Source organism: Vicia villosa, linkage group LG2 (genome assembly GCF_029867415.1).
Source record: "Vicia villosa cultivar HV-30 ecotype Madison, WI linkage group LG2, Vvil1.0, whole genome shotgun sequence".
NCBI lineage: Eukaryota > Viridiplantae > Streptophyta > Magnoliopsida > Fabales > Fabaceae > Vicia > Vicia villosa.
This window is the reverse complement of record NC_081181.1, coordinates 73,632,738-73,639,029: the sequence shown is the minus strand read 5'-3', so window position 1 is coordinate 73,639,029 and position 6,292 is coordinate 73,632,738. Positions and strand designations below refer to the sequence as shown.

General features: G+C 39.8%; 1 non-coding gene across 1 annotated transcript; it reads left to right on the top strand.

Moving 5' to 3' along the window:
• Positions 1–5,337: 5,337 nt before the first annotated feature.
• LOC131654319 (small nucleolar RNA R71) lies at positions 5,338–5,444 on the top strand. Its single transcript, XR_009299360.1, has one exon. It is a non-coding gene; the product is annotated as a small nucleolar RNA R71 (small nucleolar RNA).
• The last annotated feature ends 848 nt before the right edge of the window (positions 5,445–6,292 follow it).

The window sequence follows — 6,292 nt, the reverse complement described above, 5'->3', positions numbered from 1 at the left end:
AACGAACTCTCGTTCCCCAGAACGTGTTGTTGATTGGAGCTTCAAAGCGGGTTGAAGAACATTTGAAGATGAAGCCATGAAGAAATTTTTTGATTAAAAGAACAAGATTCTAAAAAGAGTGAAGATGTTTCAATTTTTTGGTGAAGAAGATGAATGAAAGGCGGTATAGAGACACAAGATCAAGTATTTAAAGGTTTAACGGAAACCTTTTTAAATCTTTTGGGTAAAGCCCGAGAGACACGTGGCGGCTGGTGATTTAATCCAACGGCGGTCGAATGAGTTAGCTTCACTCCTAGTATGTAGGAGTAATGATCAGGAAGTAAGGTTAAAACGTGGGAATGTAAGTTATGAGAAGACATCTTTGAAAATGACAAGACGTTTCGGAAACAGTGTTATCAGTGATTATGACGCTAGTCAGCAGTCTTGGAACTTTCAAGGATCATAAAAACGAAATCTTATAATGACAAGAAACGCCTATTTCTGTTGATTCTCGAAACAGGCATTTATTGGGGGCAATTTGTTAGCTGAAGATTTCGTTTTATGTTGTTTGTCCTTCGAAGGAGTTGAGAATCGAAGGAAAGATGGTTACTGATGGCCATCCCTTAAAAAGTAAAAGAATGGCTACTGATGGTCATGCTTCGAAAAATAAAGACTTCTAAGTTCGATGAAGATAAGTGAACGCTGAAAGATTAATGAAAGCATATGTCTTCGGGACTTAGACAAAATTCATAGAATATGTATTCAAGTATTACTACTTAGCGTGTTTTTTAGTAGTGTTTGTTTAATACACTGCCACGCGTCGAAGATGGACTCAGGCGGGAAGATTTGAAATTCGAAGACGGTTTCGTAACCGTTCAACAACAGATGGCTTCGCTGGAAGTTCTGATGAGAAACGTGGCAGCAGATTAGTATAGGACCGTTAAGGTCGAAACTAGTATAAATAGGAGTCTTAGTGTTAGGATTCTGTGTGTTCATTTTGTACAAATCACTCACATATTTACTCAAGTATCAAGCGTTAAGAGAAAGAGTTCGCTGAGAAAATGTACGTATGACACCACCATTTTAATACATGTGTATTATCCTTTGCTTTTAAATATCTTTCAGAATTACTGCATTTCGTTTACTTCTTGCCATTTACGTTTCTGCATCTTTACTTTAACGTCATTTACTTTCGAATTACTTTCATGCTATTTACTTTCAAAGTCTTTTATATTTCTGCAGTTTAAGATTCTTTACGTTTCAATTGTCCTTTTAATTTTTTATGTTATGTCACTTCGATGAAGTCACATTTATATGTAACAAAGTGATTGTCAAGACTATTTGTCCTGATTAATCGAACAACGCTTATTGAAGAAGACAAATAATGAATATGGTTCGAACAAACATTGATAACAATCTTCTTGACTATGTGTCCAAGGATCAATCTAGTCGATCCTGCAAGTAACCAAATCATATTTATTATAGTTTGGAAGACTAGCGGTTGTTTACCGGAAATCACCGTAAACAGGAGGTACCTAATGGCAGCGTGGTCAGTGTATATGATTATTTTGGCTCCTACCAGGTAAGAACGGAATTTGTCTAATGCGAATACGACAGCTAATAATTCTTTTTCTGTCGTGGCATAATTCATCTGAGCTTCGTCTAGGGTTCTACTCGCATAATATATGACATGTAGTTTCTTATCCTTTCTTTGTCCTAGAACGGCTCCTACAGCATAATCACTTGCGTCACACATTATTTCGAAAGGTTCATTCCAGTCAGGAGGTTGCATAATTGGCGCAGAGATCAATGCTTGTTTAAGCGTTTGAAATGCTTCAGTGCATTTATCGGTGAAAATAAATTCGGCGTCTTTCATGAGTAGTTCAGTTAAGGGTTTGGTTATTTTAGAGAAATCCTTAATGAAGCGTCGGTAAAAACCAGCATGTCCCAGAAAACTTCTTATTTCTCTAACGGTTTTGGGAGGTTGAAGGTTTTCGATAATTTCGATTTTTGCTTTATCAACTTCGATTCCTCTATCGGATACGATGTGTCCAAGTACAATTCCTTGTCGAACCATGAAATGGCATTTTTCCCAATTAAGGACTAGGTTTACGCTTACGCATCGTTTTAGCACCATTTCAAGGTTTTCTAAACATGTTTCAAAACTTCCTCCACAGACAGAGAAGTCGTCCATAAAGACCTCCATTATTCCATCTAGGAAGTCGGCAAATATTGCCATCATGCATCTTTGGAAGGTCGCGGGTGCATTGCAGATAGGGGTGGAAATAGGCTGGGCCGAGCTAGGCTTTGCCAAGCCTAAGCCTGGCCTGTCAAAAAAACTGAAGCCTAAGCCTGGCCTGTAGCCTGTCGTAGGCTTAATTTTTAGGCCTGAGCCTGGCCTTTTCGAAGGCCTGGTTAGCCTGTTAGCCTACATAAAAGCCTATTTGTTTTAGACATATGTAAATAAGCAATTAAAATAATATTTAAATAGACTAACTAACTAAAAGAACTTATGAGAACAATGTTCATAATGTGTTTTCATCTTATTTTCACAAGTTCTTCAACATAACCAAGTTTTATTTAATGTATTTTAATTCAAAGTACAAAACATAATATAATGATAATAAAAATAGTATTAATATTTATTTAAATAGGCCGGCCTGATAGGCTTAAAAGGCTTTTTTTAGGGCCTGAGGCCTAGTCTTTTTAACTAAATAGGCTTATAAAAAAGCCTAGGCCTTTACTATTTAAAAATAATGTATGGCCTGGCCTGAGCCTATATAGGCTAGCCTGTAGGCCCCTGTTATCGGCCTGGCCTACTTCCACCCCTAATTGCAGAGCCCAAAAGGCATTCGTCTATAGGCGAATGTACCATAAGGACATGTGAATGTGGTCTTCTCTTGGTCGTCAGGGTGGATAGGAATTTGGAAAAATCCGGAGTATCCATCCAGATAACAAAAATGTGAGTGTTTAGCTAGGCGTTCGAGCATTTGATCTATGAAAGGTAAAGGGAAATGGTCTTTTCGGGTAGCTTTATTTAGCTTCCTATAGTCAATGCACATTCTCCATCCAGTTTGGGTACGTTGTGCTACAGATTCTCCTTTTGCATTAGTGATTACAGTGACTCCTCCTTTCTTTGGTACGACGTGAACAGGGCTAACCCATTTACTATCGGATATAGGATATATTATTCCAGCTTCTAGCAGTTTTTGGATTTCCTTTTTAACCACATCGCTCATAATAGGGTTTATTCGCCTTTGATGTTCCCTAGAGGTTTTACTATCGTCTTCGAGCATAATGCGGTGCATACAGAGGGAAGGGCTTATACCTTTCAGATCTGATATGTTGTATCCTAAAGCGGTAGGGTATTTTCTTAGGACATTAAGTAATTTTTCAGTCTCGGTTCGTCCTAAGTTGGCGTTCACTATAACTGGTCGGTTTAGTTCTTCGTCTAGAAATTCGTATCTAAGATCGGTAGGAAGTGTTTTCAGCTCTATACCAGGTTTCTTAGGTCCAGGTATAGGATCTGGAGTTAAAGCTAAGCATTCACTCAGGTGGTTATCTTGATATTCCTCACGCCAGTTGTCATCTTCAAAAATTGGCGGCATAGGAATTCTTAGGGTTTCGGTTTCCTTACTTGGTTCGGATTCTATTTCCTTGACACACTCGTCGATTATGTCAGCAGAACAGCATGTGTCAATTATAGAAGGTGCTTTTAGGAATTGGGAAAGGATAAATTCTATTTTCTCTTCTCCTACTTCGAAAGTAAGCTTTCCTCGCTTTACATCTATAATTGCACCAGCGGTTGCTAAAAATGGTCTTCCTAATATGATCGGGATGTTAGAATCTTCTTGGATATCCATAATGATGAAGTCAGTTGGGATGTAGAATTGACCTACACGAACAGGGATATTCTCTAACATTCCTACAGGGTATTTAACTGAACGGTCTGCTAGTTGAAGAGACATTCTTGTTGCTTTAAGCTCACCTAGATTGAGTTTCTTACAGGTTGAAAGAGGCATCAAACTAACACTAGCTCCTAGATCGCACAGGGCTTTCTCTATGATGGTTTTTCCAATTACGCAGGGTATAGAGAAACTACCAGGGTCTTTCAGTTTTGGAGGCATGTTATTTTGGATGATAGCGCTACATTCAGCGGTAAGCGTTATAGTATCGTTATCCTCGAGTTTCTTTTTGTTTGATAAGATTTCTTTTAAGAACTTAGCGTACGAAGGCATCTCAGTTATGGATTCTGTGAATGGTATGGTTATGTTTAATTGCTTCAGAAGTTCTACAAATCTTTTAAATTGCGCTTCGGTTTTTGATTTAGCTAATCTCTGAGGGTAAGGAATTGGTGGCTTATAAGGTGGTGGTGGAACATAAGGTTTCTCTTTTTCGGGTTCCACTTCGTTATTGTTCTCATCAGTCTTAGCAGTTTGTTCGTCAGTTATTTTCTTTTGGGTTTCCTTTGGCTCTTGTTGTGACATGGGTACGTTTTGGGTTCTAGGATCTATGGGTCCATCGTAATTAGTTCCACTTCGTAGTGTTATCGCGTTCGCATGTCCTTTAGGATTGGGTTGAGGTTGAGCAGGAAACGTGCCAGCGGGGGCAGCAGTAGGTGCTTGTTGTTGAGCTACTTGTGAGATTTGAGTTTCTAACATTTTGTTATGCGTAGCTAAAGCATCTACTTTGTTCGATAGTTGTTTTAGTTGCTCGCTATTGTGGATGTTTTGATTCAGGAAGTCTTTATTGGTTTGTTGTTGGGAAGCTATGAAGTTCTCCATCATGATTTCTAGATTTGACTTCCTAGGGGTGTTTTGAGCAGCTACAGGCGCTTTTTGGTAGCCAGGTGGTACAGCAGGTGCTTGTCCAGGCGCGTACAACGCATTGTTGTTCTTATAAGAAAAGTTCGGGTGGTTTTTCCATCCAGGGTTGTACGTGTTAGAATAAGGGTTTCCTTGAGCGTAGTTTACTTGATCAGATGGGACTCCAGTCAAGAGTTGGCATTCAGCAACTACATGCCCAGTCAATCCACAAATCTCGCAGTTAGGTGCTACAGCGGCAGCGGTGGCTGAAGGAGTGATGGTTAAATTCTCGATCTTTTGAGTTAAAGCGTCTACTTTAGCGTTAACGCGGTCTATACCACTTATTTCGTACATTCCTCCTTTGGTTTGGGCTTTCTCTAGAGCGGCTCGTTCTCCTCCCCATTGGTAATGGTTTTGTGCCATGTTCTCTATGAGTTTGTATGCTTCATCATGGGGTTTGTCCATTAATGCTCCGCCAGCAGCGGCATCTATAGTCATTTTAGTGTTATATAAGAGACCACCATAGAAAGTATGGATGATCAGCCATGGTTCGAGTCCATGATGAGGGCATATTCTAACCATGTCCTTGTAACGTTCCCAAGCTTCGAAGAGCGATTCGTTATCTTTCTGGGTAAATCCGTTGATTTGACCTCTAAGCATAGCAGTTTTGCTAGGCGGAAAGTATCTCGCTAAGAATACTCTCTTCAATTCGTCCCACGTAGTTATGGAATTGGAAGGCAGGGATTGAAGCCACGCTCTCGCTCTATCTCTCAAGGAGAAAGGGAAAAGGCGTAATCGAATAGCTTCGGAACTAACGTTGTTGGCTTTGATAGTGTCGGCGTATTGCACGAACACGGATAAATGGAGATTGGGGTCGTCTACAGGGCTTCCAGAGAATTGATTCTGTTGAACAGCTTGGACCAGTGAAGGTTTCAGTTCGAAATTGTTCGCCTCAATCGCAGGTGGTGTGATACTTGAATGCGGTTCAGCGCGCGAAGGAGCGGCATAGTCTCTAAGAGGACGAATAGCAGCCATCTCTAACTTCGGGGTGATTTGATTGATTTGATCAGTAAAAATCAATTCCTGATTAATCGGAATTTCTGCTACTTCGGGAAGATTGCGAGCTCGACGTTTAACGTTAATGAAACGTTCGATCTCGTTAATTCGTTGTATTAAGTCTCCTCCTTTTGAACGAGTATTTGGCATACAATCGTTCAAAAAGAAAGGGAAGAATTGTCCTAGTCTCTACGGTGTAACAGTGAGTTACGATATCGACTTAAATAGTCCCCGGCAACGGCGCCAAAAACTTGATCGCGACTTTACGTGTCTATAAATCTGATAACTGCAAGTGCACAGTCGTGTCGTGTAGTTTTAAAAGATATCGAATCCACAGGGACTATGAATCGATCTACCGTTATCTAAGGTTACTATGTAAAGCTAGGAGTACTAAAATTTCGATTGTTCCTAAGGGAAAGTGATTGTGAGAAAATAAAGAATAATAATAAAAG